This window comes from Heptranchias perlo, chromosome 15, assembly GCF_035084215.1.
Source record: "Heptranchias perlo isolate sHepPer1 chromosome 15, sHepPer1.hap1, whole genome shotgun sequence".
NCBI classification, from domain to species: Eukaryota; Metazoa; Chordata; class Chondrichthyes; order Hexanchiformes; family Hexanchidae; genus Heptranchias; species Heptranchias perlo.
In genome coordinates this window covers 62,554,858-62,570,318 of record NC_090339.1, presented here as the reverse complement: position 1 = coordinate 62,570,318, position 15,461 = coordinate 62,554,858, and the positions used below count along the sequence as shown (strand labels likewise).

The window sequence follows — 15,461 nt, the reverse complement described above, 5'->3', positions numbered from 1 at the left end:
CCCTGGACTCCATGGGCTCGTACCTTCTTGACCAGTCTCCTGTGGGGGACTTTATCGAAGGCCTTACTGAAATCCATGTATACCACATCCACTGCGTTACCCTCATCCACACGCCTAGTCACCCCCTCAAAAAATTCAATCAAATTAGTCAGACATGATCTTCCCTTGACAAAGCCATGTTGACTATCCCTGATTAATCCTTGCTTCTCCAAGTGGAGACTAATTTTGTCCTTCAGAATTTTTTCCAATAATTTTCCTACCACTGATGTTAGGCTCACTGGCCTGTAGTTCCCCGGTTTTTCCCTACTTCCCTTCTTGAATAATGGTACTACATTAGCGGTTCTCCAGTCCTCTGGCACATCCCCTGTGGCCAGAGAGGTTCTGAATATATGTGTTAGAGTCTTTCTTTTTTATTCCTTACAAGCCTCATTACGTACAGAGAGACCTCTCGAGGCACCTAACCGGGAGGTGGATGGTGAGTGGACACTGAGCAAGGTGAGGTGGAGGGTCAAGGAATTGACAAAACTACAGCCACGGGGTCAGACAGTCAATGTGAAGTCAAATAGGATGCGGAGGTTGCGAACAGTCAGATGCAAACGGAGACTGTGGCCGAGGAGAGGGTTTGGAATCGGTGGCAAAGGTAGGGAGTTTGTGGCGGGGCTGAAGACGATGGCTTCGGTCTTCCCAGTGTTTAACTGTAGGAAACTGTGGCTCATCCAGGACTGAATGTTGCACAAGCAGTCTGACACCACAGAGATAGTGGAAGGGTCAAGAGCGGCGATGGAGAGGTACAGCCGGATGTCATCAGCGTACATGTGGAAGTTAACCCCATATCTTCGGATGATGTCACCAAGGGGCAGCATGGTCATGAGGAAGAGGAGGGGGGGGCCAAAAGATAGATCTTTGAAGGTCCAGAATAAGTGTGGAGGCAGGAAGAGAAGCCATTGCTGGAGATGCTCTGACCACGATTGAATAAGCAAAGATGGAACCAATCGAGGGGAGTCCCACTGAGCTGGACAACAATGACTACACTTCGAAAGTAATTTACTGACAGTGAAGCACTCTGAGGCACACTGAGGATGAGAAAGACGCCTCATTTTGTAGTAATGTTCTGAATTTACGTTTTCCTTTTTCCATTCCTTTAATTGCCATGTACCTCTATAAGATCCCTCCCCAGGTGTGTTCTGTCAAGGCTGAAAAGCACAAGTTTCTTCAACCTTTCCTCATAACTCGGACCTCGTGGCTCATCTCTGGACTGCCTCCAATTCTTGAATGTCTTGCTTGTGTCTCAGTGACCAGAAATGGACACAGTACTGGACTGGAGAACTGCAAATGTTACGCGCTTGTTCAAAAAAGGGTGCAAGGATAAACCCAGCAACTACAGGCCAGTCAGTTTAACCTCGGTGGTGGGGAAACTTTTGGAAACAATAATCCGGGATAATATTATCAGTCACTTGCACAAGTGTGGATTGATTAGGGAAAGCCGGCACGGATTTGTTAAAGGCAAATAGTATTTAACCAACTTGATAGAGTTTTCTGATGAGGTAACAGAGAGCGACGATGAGGGCAATGCAGTTGATGTGGTGTATATGGACTTTCAAAAGGCGTTTGATAAAGTGCTGCATAATAGGCTTGTCATCAAGATTGAAGCCCATGGAATAAAGGGAGCAGTAGCAGCATGGATACAAAATTGGCTAAGTATCAGGAAGCAGAGAGTAGTGGTGAACGCTTGTTTTTTTTGGACTGGAGGAAGGTGTGCAGGGTGTTCCCCAGGGGTCAGAGCTGGGACCACTGCTTTTTTTGATATATATTAATGACTTGGACTTGGGTGTACAGAGCACAATTTCCAAATTTGCAGATGACACTAAACTTGGAAGTGTAGTGAACAGTGAGGAGGATAGTGATACACTTCAAGAGGATATAGACAGGCTGTTGGAATGGGCGGACACGTGGCAGATGAAATTTAACGCAGAAAAATGCGAAGTGATACATTTTGGTAGGAAGAATGAGGAGAGGCAATATAAACCAGAGGGCACAATTCTAAAAAGGGTAGAGGAACAGAGAGATCTGGGGGTATATGTACACAAATCGTTGAAAGTGGCAGGGCAGATTGAGAAAGGCGTTTGATAAAAAAGCATAGGGGATCCTGGGCTTTATAAACAGAGGCATAGAGTACAAAAGTATGGAAGTCATGATGAACCTTTATAAAACACTGGTTCGACCACAACTGGAGTATTGTGTCCAGTTCTGGGCACCGCACATTAGGAAAGATGTGAAGGCCTTAGAGAGGGTGCAGCAAAGATTTACTCGAATGATTCCAGGGATGAGGGACTTTAGTTACGTTGATAGACTGGAGAAGCTGGGGTTGTTCTCCTTGGAACAGAGAAGGTTGAGAGGAGATTTGATAGAGGTATTTAAAATCTTGAAGGGTCCAGACAGAATAGAGAGAAACTGTTCCCATTGGCAGAAGGGTCAAAAACCAGAGGGCATAGATTTAAGGTGATTGGCAAAAGAACCCAAGGTGACATGAGGAAAAACTTTTTTACGCAGCGAGTGGTTCGGATCTGGAATGCACTGCCAGGGGTGGTGACGGAGGCAGATTCGATCGTGGCTTTCAAAAGAGAATTGGATAAGTACTTGAAAGGAAAAAATTTGCAGGGCTACGGGGATAGGGCGGGTGAGTGGGATTAGCTGGATTGCTCTTGCACAGAGTCGGCATGGACTCGATGGGCTGAATGGCCTCCTTCTGTGCTGTAACCTTTCTATAATTCTTTGATACTCAAAGTGGGCCTGACTGAGCTGGACACAGTACTCAAGGTGGGCCTGACTGAGCTGGACACGATACTCAAGGTGGGCCTGACTGAGCTGGACACGATACTCAAGGTGGGCCTGACTGAGCTGGACACGATACTCAAGGTGGGCCTGACTGAGCTGGACACGGTACTCAAAGTGGGCCTGACTGAGCTGGACACGATACTCAAAGTGGGCCTGACTGAGCTGGACTCTGTGCCTTCCCAAGGGCTGACTATTGTCATCTTTTTATAAATTTGTTCATGGGATGTGGGCATTGCTGGCAAGGCCAGCATTTATTGCCCATCCCTAATTGCCCTTGAGAAGGTGGTGGTGAGCCGCCTTCTTGAACCGCTGCAGTCCGTGTGGTGAAGGTTCTCTCACAGTGCTGTTAGGAAGGGAGTTCCAGGATTTTGACCCAGCGACGATGAAGGAACGGTGGTATATTTCCAAGTCGGGATGGTGTGTGACTTGGAGGGGAACGTGCAGTTGGTTTTGTTCCCATGTGTCTGCTGCCCCCCGTGAACCCCTGGGTGGTAGAGGTCGCGGGTTTGGGAGGTGCTGTCGAAGAAGCCTCGGCGAGTTGCTGCAGTGCATCCTGTGGATGGTACACATTGCAGCCCATGTGCGCCGGTGGTGAAGGGAGTGAATGTTTAGGGTGGTGGATGGGGTGCCAATCAAGCGGACTGTTTTGTCCTGGATGGTGTCGAGCTTCTTGAGTTTTGTTGGAGCTGCACTCATCCAGGCAAGTGGAGAGTATTCCATCACGCTCCTGACTTGTGCCTTGTAGATGGTGGAAAGGCTTTGTGGAGTCAGGAGGTGAGTCACTCACCGCAGAATACCCAGCCTCTGACCTACACTTGTAGCCACAGTGTTGATGTGGCTGGTCCAGTTAAGTTTCTGGTCAATGGTGACCCCAAAGATGTTGATGGTGGGGGATTCGGCGATGGTAATGCTGTTGAATATCAAGTGGACGTGGTTAGATTCTCTATTGTTGGAGATGGTCATTGCCTGGCACTTGTCTGGCGTGAATGTTACTTGCCACTTCTCAGCCCAAGCCTGGATGTTGTCCAGGTCTTGCTGCATGCAGGCACGGACTGCTTCATTATCTGAGGGGTTGCGAATAGAACTGAACACTGTGCAATCATCAGCAAACATCCCCATTTCTGACCTTATGATGGAGGGAAGGTCATTGATAAAGCAGTTGAACATGGTTGGGCCTAGGACACTGCCCTTTTTTTTTATTCGTTCATGGGATGTGGGCGTCACTGGCGAGGCCGGCATTTATTACCCATCCCTAATTGCCCTTGAGAAGGTGGTGGTGAGCCGCCTTCTTGAACCGCTGCAGTCTGTGTGGTGAAGGTTCGCCCACAGTGCTGTTAGGTAGGGAGTTCCAGGATTTTGACCCAGCGACGATGAAGGAACGGCGATATATTTCCAAGTCGGGATGGTATGTGACTTGAACGGGAACGTGCAGGTGGTGTTGTTCCCATGTGCCTGCTGCCCTTGTCCTTCCAGGTGGTAGAGGTCGCGGGTTTAGGAGGTGCTGTCGAAGAAGCCTTGGCGAGTTGCTGCAGTGCATCCTGTGGATGGTACACACTGCAGCCACAGTGCGCCGGTGTTGAAGGGAGTGAATGTTTAGGGTGGTGGATGGGGTGCCAATCAAGCGGGCTGCTTTGTCCTGGATGGTGTCGAGCTTCTTGAGTGTTGTTGGAGCTGCGATCATCCAGGCAAATGGCTCCATATGTGACTCCAGTCCCCACATCAACATGGTTGAACCTTAACTGCCCTCTGAAGTGACCTAACAAGCCACTCAGTTGTATCAAACTGCCAGTGGCTCAAGAAGAAGGCCCACCACCACCTTCTCAGGGAAACTAGGGGATGAGCAATAAATGGCGGCCTTGCCAGTGACACCCACATCGCCAGAATGAATTTTAAAAAAGGTAACTAATAATAATAAAAGAAAAATGTAATTTTCACTTCCCAAAACAGGAACCATGGACACCAATTTATAAAATTACCATTCCTGATACTCTGAAAGCTGTATTTCCCAGCATAGACAGAAATTCCTTCTCCCTCCAGCCCAGTAAATCTCATCCCCCCAAAAATAATCCCATTAGAGTTTCCATCATTCTCCACCCTAAGCACAAAGTTTGGACTGAGGAGAAGCCCCTCCCTGCACTAATCGGATTGTACCCCTAGGGCTACAGCAAGCCCCACCCTCCCCACTGAGCAGACATTCAAGCATACATTTCCTCCATTACGCAGAAAGTCAGGCCTTGGGAGTACAAAAAACTATTCCAGGCCTGATGGAGCGGAAAGTAGTTCAACACAAACTTCTTATGAAAGTTTGCTGCCCTCACCTTTCCTCTGCTCACCCCATCCCCTCCTGGCTCCCACTTCACCTCCAACCCCCACCCCCACTTTCCCACCCTTCCATTATCCCTCCCCGTTCTCCCTCTCCATCTTCCCTCCTCCCTTCCCTCATCCTTCTACTTCTCTCCTCTGCCCTCATTCTCCCCCTTCAAATTATGTCCTTTGCCTTTTCACCTTGCTTGACTTGAATAATGCACAGTCTTAACTCTCCATGTGCAACGCCACAATAGATGAAATAATAATAAAAATACTGAAAAAAACTTGACTACAAGGAACAGAAAAAGGATAATTTCCCACTTTGTGCTCCCGGTGGGGAGCCTCACCAGCTGGGAGTGCGTATTGAAAATTCAGTTGTGCACTAGTTGTAAATTCATGGGCAGTGCACTGGGACGAGGGGTGCCAATGAAGGTTGGCAGGGACAGGGGTGATATGTTCAACTGAACTTAGTGTGATATAGGATGTGGCCTACATTGGCACCTGGCCCAGCAACGCATCAATTATAAAATTCTCATCCTTGTGTTCAAATCCCTTCATGGCCTCGCCCCTCCCTATCTCTGTAACCTTCTCCAGCCCTACAACCCTCCGAGATCTCTGCACTCCTCCAATGTTGGCCTCTTGTGCGTCATTAATTCCCTTTGACCCACCATTGGCGGCCGTGCCTTCGGCTGTCTGGGCCCTAAGCTCTGGAATTCCCTCCCTAAACCTCGCTAACTCTTTCTCCCTTCCTTTGAGATATTCCTTAATATCTACCTCTTTGACCAAACTTTTGGCCACCTGTTCTAATATCTCCTTCTGCAGCTCGGGGTCAAATTTTGTCTGATGAAGCTCCTGTGAAGCGCCTTGGGACGTTTTACTACGCTAAAGGCGATAAATAAATGCAAGTTGTTCTTGTAGAGGTGTTGCTCAGTACGATGAGCGACAGTCCCAGAGGTTACAGTCATAGTCTTAGGTTTAATGAGGAAAAACTGATTCAGAGAACTATTTTGCATCATAATTTTGCATCAGCAGGTTAGCAAATAAAGAATTCGTAGGATATTTACCTTGAAATGGGGATTCTGGCTCATCAATACTTTTCTCAATCAGTTGTTCTGTCGGCTCTACGACTGCTATATGGATATTAGCAAAATGCATTATCTTAGTTAACACATTCATCCACTGCTGGAAGACAAATAATCAGTGTCAGCGGGGGTACAGTGGGAAGCATGCTTGCCTCCTGAGTCAGAAGGTTGTGGGTTCAAGTCCCACTCCAGAAACTTGAGCACAATCAAGCGGGCTTTTTTTTTATTCGTTCACGGGATGTGGGCGTCGCTGGCAAGGCCGGCATTTATTGCCCATTCCTACTTTCCCTTGAGAAGGTGGTGGTGAGCCGCCTTCTTGAACCGCTGCAGTCCGTGTGTTGACGGTTCTCCCACAGTGCTGTTTGGAAGGGAGTTCCAGGATTTTGACCCAGCGACAATGAAGGAACGGCGATATATTTCCAAGTCGGGATGGTGTGTGACTTGGAGGGGAACGTGCAGGTGGTGTTGTCCCCATGCGCCTGCTGCCCTTGTCCTTCTAGGTGGTAGAGGTCGCGGGTTTGGGAGGTGCTGTCGAAGAAGCCTTGGCGAGTTGCTGCAGTGCATCCTGTGGATGGTGCACACTGCAGCCACAGTGCGCCGGTGGTGAAGGGAGTGAATGTTTAGGGTGGTGGATGGGGTGCCAATCAAGCGGGCTGCTTTGTCCTGGATGGTGTTGAGCTTCTTGAGTGTTGTTGGAGCTGCGATCATCCAGGCAAATGGCTCCATATGTGACTCCAGTCCCCACATCAACATGGTTGAACCTTAACTGCCCTCTGAAGTGACCTAACAAGCCACTCAGTTGTATCAAACTGCCAGTGGCTCAAGAAGAAGGCCCACCACCACCTTCTCAGGGAAACAAGGGGATGAGCAATAAATGGCGGCATTGCCAGTGACACCCACATCGCCAGAATGAATTTTTAAAAAGGTAACTAATAATAATAAAAGAAAAATGTAATTTTCACTTCCCTAAACAGGAACCATGGACACCAATTTATAAAATTACCATTCCTGATACTCTGAAAGCTGTATTTCCCAGCATAGACAGAAATTCCTTCTCCCTCCAGCCCAGTAAATCTCATCCCCCCAAAAATAATCCCATTAGAGTTTCCATCATTCTCCACCCTAAGCACAAATTTGGACTGAGGAGAAGCCCCTCCCTGCATTAATCGGATTGTACCCCTAGGGCTACAGCAAGCCCCACCCTCCCCACTGAGCAGACATTCAAGCATACATTTCCTCCATTACGCAGAAAGTCAGGCCTTGGGAGTACAAAAAACTATTCCAGGCCTGATGGAGCGGAAAGTAGTTCAACACAAATTTCTTATGAAAGTTTGCTGCCCTCACCTTTCCTCTGCTCACCCCATCCCCTCCTGGCTCCCACTTCACCTCCAACCCCCACCCCCACTTTCCCACCCTTCCATTATCCTTCCCCGTTCTCCCTCTCCATCTTCCCTCCTCCCTTCCCTCATCCTTCTACTTCTCTCCTCTGCCCTCATTCTCCCCCTTCAAATTATGTCCTTTGCCTTTTCACCTTGCTTGACTTGAATAATGCACAGTCTTAACTCTCCATGTGCAACGCCACAATAGATGAAATAATAATGAAAATACTGAAAAAAACTTGACTACAAGGAACAGAAAAAGGATAATTTCCCACTTTGTGCTCCCGGTGGGGAGCCTCACCAGCTGGAAGTGCGTATTGAAAATTCAGTTGTGCACTAGTTGTAAATTCATGATTGTAAACAATTTTACAACACCAAGTTATAGTCCAGCAATTTTATTTTAAATTCACAAGCTTTCGGAGGCTTCCTCCTTCGTCAGGTAAAATTGCTGGACTATAACTTGGTGTTGTAAAATTGTTTACAATTGTCAACCCCAGTCCATCACCGGCATCTCCACATCATGTAAATTCATGGGCAGTGCACTGGGACGAGGGGTGCCAATAAAGGTTGGCAGGGACAGGGGTGATATGTTCAACTGAACTTAGTGTGATATAGGATGTGGCCTACATTGGCACCTGGCCCAGCAACGCATCAAATATAAAATTCTCATCCTTGTGTTCAAATCCCTCCATGGCCTCGCCCCTCCCTATCTCTGTAACCTTCTCCAGCCCTACAACCCTCCGAGATCTCTGCACTCCTCCAATGTTGGCCTCTTGTGCGTCATTAATTCCCTTTGACCCACCATTGGCGGCCGTGCCTTCGGCTGTCTGGGCCCTAAGCTCTGGAATTCCCTCCCTAAACCTCGCTAACTCTTTCTCCCTTCCTTTGAGATATTCCTTAATATCTACCTCTTTGACCAAACTTTTGGCCACCTGTTCTAATATCTCCTTCTGCAGCTCGGGGTCAAATTTTGTCTGATGAAGCTCCTGTGAAGCGCCTTGGGACGTTTTACTACGCTAAAGGCGATAAATAAATGCAAGTTGTTCTTGTAGAGGTGTTGCTCAGTACGATGAGCGACAGTCCCAGAGGTTACAGTCATAGTCTTAGGTTTAATGAGGAAAAACTGATTCAGAGAACTATTTTGCATCATAATTTTGCATCAGCAGGTTAGCAAATAAAGAATTCGTAGGATATTTACCTTGAAATGGGGATTCTGGCTCATGAATTCTTTTCTCAATCAGTTCTGCTGTCGGCTCTACGACTGCTATATGGATATTAGCAAAATGCATTATCTTAGTTAACACACTCATCTACTGCTGTAAGACAAATAATCAGTGTCAGCGGGGGTACAGTGGGAAGCATGCTTGCCTCCTGAGTCAGAAGGTTGTGGGTTCAAATCCCACTCCAGAAATTTGAGCACAAACTCTCGGCTGACACTCCCAGTGCCAGTACTGAGGGAGTGCTGCACTGTTGGAGGTGCCGTCTTTCGGATGAGGCATGTTAAACCAAGGCCCCGTCTGACCTGTCGGGTGGACCTAAAGGATCCTACGGCCCTACTTGAAGAAGAGCAGGTGAGTTTTCCCCTGTGCTCTGACCAACATTCCTCCCTCAATCAACACCACGAAACAGATTATCCGGTCATTATCACATTGCTGTGTGTGGGATCTTGCTGTGCACAAATTGGCTGCTGTGTTTCCGACATTACAACGGTGAAAATACTCCATTGGTTGCAAAACGCTTTGGGGCACCCTGAGGTAGTGAAAGGCGCTGTATAAATGCAAGTCTTTCTTTTTTATTTCTTACAAGCCTCATTACGTACAGAGAGACCTCTCGAGGCACCTAACCGGGAGGTGGATGGTGAGTGGACACTGAGCAAGGTGAGGTGGAGGGTCAAGGAATTGACAAAACTACAGCCACGGGGTCAGACAGTCAATGTGAAGTCAAATAGGATGCGGAGGTTGCGAACAGTCAGATGCAAACGGAGACTGTGGCCGAGGAGAGGGTTTGGAATCGGTGGCAAAGGTAGGGAGTTTGTGGCGGGGCTGAAGACGATGGCTTCGGTCTTCCCAGTGTTTAACTGTAGGAAACTGTGGCTCATCCAGGACTGAATGTTGCACAAGCAGTCTGACACCACAGAGATAGTGGAAGGGTCAAGAGCGGCGATGGAGAGGTACAGCCGGATGTCATCAGCGTACATGTGGAAGTTAACCCCATATCTTCGGATGATGTCACCAAGGGGCAGCAAGGTCACGAGGAAGAGGAGGGGGGGGGGCCCAAAGATAGATCTTTGAAGGTCCAGAATAAGTGTGGAGGCAGGAAGAGAAGCCATTGCTGGAGATGCTCTGGCTACGATTGAATAAGCAAAGATGGAACCAATCGAGGGGAGTCCCACTGAGCTGGACAACAATGACTACACTTCGAAAGTAATTTACTGACAGTGAAGCACTCTGAGGCACACTGAGGATGAGAAAGACGCCTCATTTTGTAGTAATGTTCTGAATTTACATTTTCCTTTCACCATTCCTTTAATTGCCATGTACCTCTATAAGATCCCTCCCCAGGTGTGTTCTGTCAAGGCTGAAAAGCACAAGTTTCTTCAACCTTTCCTCATAACTCGGACCCCGTGGCTCATCTCTGGACTGCCTCCAATTCTTGAATGTCTTGCTTGTGTCTCAGTGACCAGAAATGGACACAGTACTGGACTGGAGAACTGCAAATGTTACGCGCTTGTTCAAAAAAGGGTGCAAGGATAAACCCAGCAACTACAGGCCAGTCAGTTTAACCTCGGTCGTGGGGAAACTTTTGGAAACAATAATCCGGGATAATATTATCAGTCACTTGCACAAGTGTGGATTGATTAGGGAATGCCGGCACGGATTTGTTAAAGGCAAATAGTATTTAACCAACTTGATAGAGTTTTCTGATGAGATAACAGAGAGGGACGATGAGGGCAATGCAGTTGATGTGGTGTATATGGATTTTCAAAAGGCGTTTGATAAAGTGCTGCATAATAGGCTTGTCATCAAGATTGAAGCCCATGGAATAAAGGGAGCAGTAGCAGCATGGATACAAAATTGGCTAAGTATCAGGAAGCAGAGAGTAGTGGTGAACGCTTGTTTTTTTTGGACTGGAGGGAGGTGTGCAGGGTGTTCCCCAAGGGTCAGAGCTGGGACCACTGCTTTTTTTGATATATATTAATGACTTGGACTTGGGTGTACAGAGCACAATTTCCAAATTTGCAGATGACACTAAACTTGGAAATGTAGTGAACAGTGAGGAGGATAGTGATACACTTCAAGAGGATATAGACAGGCTGGTGGAATGGGCAGACACATGGCAGATGAAATTTAACGCAGAAAAATGCGAAGTGATACATTTCAGCAGGAAGAATGAGGAGAGGCAATATAAACCAGAGGGCACAATTCTAAAAAGGGAACAGGAACAGAGAGATCTGGGGGTATATGTACACAAATCGTTGAAAGTGGCAGGGCAGATTGAGAAAGACGATTGATAAAAAAGCATAGGGGATCCTGGGCTTTATAAACAGAGGCATAGTGTACAAAAGTATGGAAGTCATGATGAACCTTTATAAAACTCTGGTTCGACCACAACTGGAGTATTGTGTCCAGTTCTGGGCACCGCACATTAGGAAAGATGTGAAGGCCTTAGAGAGGGTGCAGCAAAGATTTACTAGAATGATTCCAGGGATGAGGGACTTTAGTTATGTGGATACACTGGAGAAGCTGGGGTTGTTCTCCTTGGAACAGAGAAGGTTGAGAGGAGATTTGATAGAGGTATTTAAAATCTTGAAGGGTCCAGACAGAATAGATAGAGAGAAACTTTTCCCATTGGCAGAAGGGTCAAAAACCAGAGGGCATAGATTTAAGGTGATTGGCAAAAGAACCCAAGGTGACATGAGGAAAAACTTTTTTACGCAGCGAGTGGTTCGGATCTGGAATGCACTGCCAGGGGTGGTGTCGGAGGCAGATTCGATCGTGGCTTTCAAAAGGGAATTGGATAAGTACTTGAAAGGAAAAAATTTGCAGGGCTACGGGGATAGGGCGGGTGAGTGGGATTAGCTGGATTGCTCTTGCATAGAGCCGGCATGGACTCGATGGGCTGAATGGCCTCCTTCTGTGCTGTAACCTTTCTATAATTCTTTGATACTCAAGGTGGGCCTGACTGAGCTGGACACAGTACTCAAGGTGGGCCTGACTGAGCTGGACACGATACTCAAGGTGGGCCTGACTGAGCTGGACACGATACTCAAGGTGGGCCTGACTGAGCTGGACACGGTACTCAAAGTGGGCCTGACTGAGCTGGACACGATACTCAAAGTGGGCCTGACTGAGCTGGACTCTGTGCCTTCCCAAGGGCTGACTATTGTCATCTTTTTATAAATTTGTTCATGGGATGTGGGCATCGCTGGCAAGGCCAGCATTTATTGCCCATCCCTAATTGCCCTTGAGAAGGTGGTGGTGAGCCGCCTTCTTGAACCGCTGCAGTCCGTGTGGTGAAGGTTCTCTCACAGTGCTGTTAGGAAGGGAGTTCCAGGATTTTGACCCAGCGACGATGAAGGAACGGTGGTATATTTCCAAGTCGGGATGGTGTGTGACTTGGAGGGGAACGTGCAGTTGGTTTTGTTCCCATGTGTCTGCTGCCTCCCGTGAACCCCTGGGTGGTAGAGGTCGCGGGTTTGGGAGGTGCTGTCGAAGAAGCCTCGGCGAGTTGCTGCAGTGCATCCTGTGGATGGTACACATTGCAGCCCATGTGCGCCGGTGGTGAAGGGAGTGAATGTTTAGGGTGGTGGATGGGGTGCCAATCAAGCGGACTGCTTTGTCCTGGATGGTGTCGAGCTTCTTGAGTTTTGTTGGAGCTGCACTCATCCAGGCAAGTGGAGAGTATTCCATCACGCTCCTGACTTGTGCCTTGTAGATGGTGGAAAGGCTTTGTGGAGTCAGGAGGTGAGTCACTCGCCGCAGAATACCCAGCCTCTGACCTACACTTGTAGCCACAGTGTTTATGTGGCTGGTCCAGTTAAGTTTCTGGTCAATGGTGACCCCAAAGATGTTGATGGTGGGGGATTCGGCGATGGTAATGCTGTTGAATATCAAGGGGACGTGGTTAGATTCTCTATTGTTGGAGATGGTCATTGCCTGGCACTTGTCTGGCGTGAATGTTACTTGCCACTTATCAGCCCAAGCCTGGATGTTGTCCAGGTCTTGCTGCATGCAGGCACGGACTGCTTCATTATCTGAGGGGTTGCGAATAGAACTGAACACTGTGCAATCATCAGCAAACATCCCCATTTCTGACCTTATGATGGAGGGAAGGTCATTGATAAAGCAGTTGAACATGGTTGGGCCTAGGACACTGCCCTTTTTTTTTATTCGTTCATGGGATGTGGGCGTCGCTGGCGAGGCCGGCATTTAGTACCCATCCCTAATTGCCCTTGAGAAGGTGGTGGTGAGCCGCCTTCTTGAACCGCTGCAGTCTGTGTGGTGAAGGTTCGACCACAGTGCTGTTAGGTAGGGAGTTCCAGGATTTTGACCCAGCGACGATGAAGGAACGGCGATATATTTCCAAGTCGGGATGGTATGTGACTTGAACGGGAACGTGCAGTTGGTGTTGTTCCCATGTGCCTGCTGCCCTTGTCCTTCCAGGTGGTAGAGGTCGCGGGTTTAGGAGGTGCTGTCGAAGAAGCCTTGGCGAGTTGCTGCAGTGCATCCTGTGGATGGTACACACTGCAGCCACAGTGCGCCGGTGTTGAAGGGAGTGAATGTTTAGGGTGGTGGATGGGGTGCCAATCAAGCGGGCTGCTTTGTCCTGGATGGTGTCGAGCTTCTTGAGTGTTGTTGGAGCTGCGATCATCCAGGCAAATGGCTCCATATGTGACTCCAGTCCCCACATCAACATGGTTGAACCTTAACTGCCCTCTGAAGTGACCTAACAAGCCACTCAGTTGTATCCAACTGCCAGGGGCTCAAGAAGAAGGCCCACCACCACCTTCTCAGGGAAACGAGGGGATGAGCAATAAATGGCGGCCTTGCCAGTGACACCCACATCGCCAGAATGAATTTTAAAAAAGGTAACTAATAATAATAAAAGAAAAATGTAATTTTCACTTCCCAAAACAGGAACCATGGACACCAATTTATAAAATTACCATTCCTGATACTCTGAAAGCTGTATTTCCCAGCATAGACAGAAATTCCTTCTCCCTCCAGCCCAGTAAATCTCATCCCCCCCAAAAATAATCCCATTAGAGTTCCCATCATTCTCCACCCTAAGCACAAAGTCTGGACTGAGGAGAAGCCCCTCCCTGCACTAATCGGATTGTACCCCTAGGGCTACAGCAAGCCCCACTGAGCAGACATTCAAGCATACATTTCCTCCATTACGCAGAAAGTCAGGCCTTGGGAGTACAAAGAACTATTCCAGGCCTGATGGAGGGAAAAGTAGTTCAACACAAACTTCCTATGAGAGTTTGCTGCCCTCACCTTTCCTCTGCTCACCCCATCCCCTCCTGGCTCCCACTTCACCTCCAACCCCCACCCCCACTTTCCCACCCTTCCATTATCCCTCCCCGTTCTCCCTCTCCATCTTCCCTCCTCCCTTCCCTCATCCTTCTACTTCTCTCCTCTGCCCTCATTCTCCCCCTTCAAATTATGTCCTTTGCCTTTTCACCTTGCTTGACTTGAATAATGCACAGTCTTAACTCTCCATGTGCAACGCCACAACAGATGAACTAATAATAAAAATACTGAAAAAACCTTGAATACAAGGAACAGAAAAAGGATAATTTCCCACTTTGTGCTCCCGGTGGGGAGCCTCACCAGCTGGGAGTGCGTATTGAAAATTCAGTTGTGCACTAGTTGTAAATTCATGGGCAGTGCACTGGGACGAGGGGTGCCAATGAAGGTTGGCAGGGACAGGGGTGATATGTTCAACTGAACTTAGTGTGATATAGGATGTGGCCTACATTGGCACCTGGCCCAGCAACGCATCAAATATAAAATTCTCATCCCTGTGTTCAAATCCCTCCATGGCCTCGCCCCTCCCTATCTCTGTAACCTTCTCCAGCCTTACAACCCTCCGAGATCTCTGCACTCCTCCAATGTTGGCCTCTTGTGCGTCATTAATTCCCTTTGACCCACCATTGGCGGCCATGCCTTCGGCTGTCTGGGCCCTAAGCTCTGGAATTCCCTCCCAAAACCTCGCTAACTCTTTCTCCCTTCCTTTGAGATATTCCTTAATATCTACCTCTTTGACCAAACTTTTGGCCACCTGTTCTAATATCTCCTTCTGCAGCTCGGGGTCAAATTTTGTCTGATGAAGCTCCTGTGAAGCGCCTTGGGACGTTTTACTACGCTAAAGGCGATAAATAAATGCAAGTTGTTCTTGTAGAGGTGTTGCTCAGTACGATGAGCGACAGTCCCAGAGGTTACAGTCATAGTCTTAGGTTTAATGAGGAAAAACTGATTCATAATTTTGCATCAGCAGGTTAGCAAATAAAGAATTCGTAGGATATTTACCTTGAAATAGGGATTCTGGCTCATCAATACTTTTCTCAATCAGTTCTGCTGTCGGCTCTACGACTGCTATATGGATATTAGCAAAATGCATTATCTTAGTTAACACACTCATCTACTGCTGTAAGACAAACAATCAGTGTCAGCGGGGGTACAGTGGGAAGCATGCTTGCCTCCTGAGTCAGAAGGTTGTGGGTTCAAATCCCACTCCAGAAACTTGAGCACAAACTCTAGGCTGACATTCCCAGTGCCAGTACTGAGGGAGTGCTGCACTGTTGGAGGTGCCGTCTTTCGGATGAGGCATGTTGAACCAAGGCCCCGTCTGA

The 15,461-nt window shown here is 48.0% G+C and overlaps 1 long non-coding RNA gene across 1 annotated transcript; it reads right to left on the bottom strand.

The window, feature by feature from the left end:
* Positions 1 to 6,206: 6,206 nt before the first annotated feature.
* Positions 6,207 to 15,206, bottom strand: LOC137332776 (uncharacterized). Its single transcript, XR_010965748.1, has 3 exons — positions 15,139 to 15,206; positions 8,802 to 8,867; positions 6,207 to 6,272 (listed from the first exon to the last, which is right to left on the bottom strand). It is a non-coding gene; the product is annotated as an uncharacterized lncRNA (long non-coding RNA).
* Between the last annotated feature and the right edge of the window lie 255 nt (positions 15,207 to 15,461).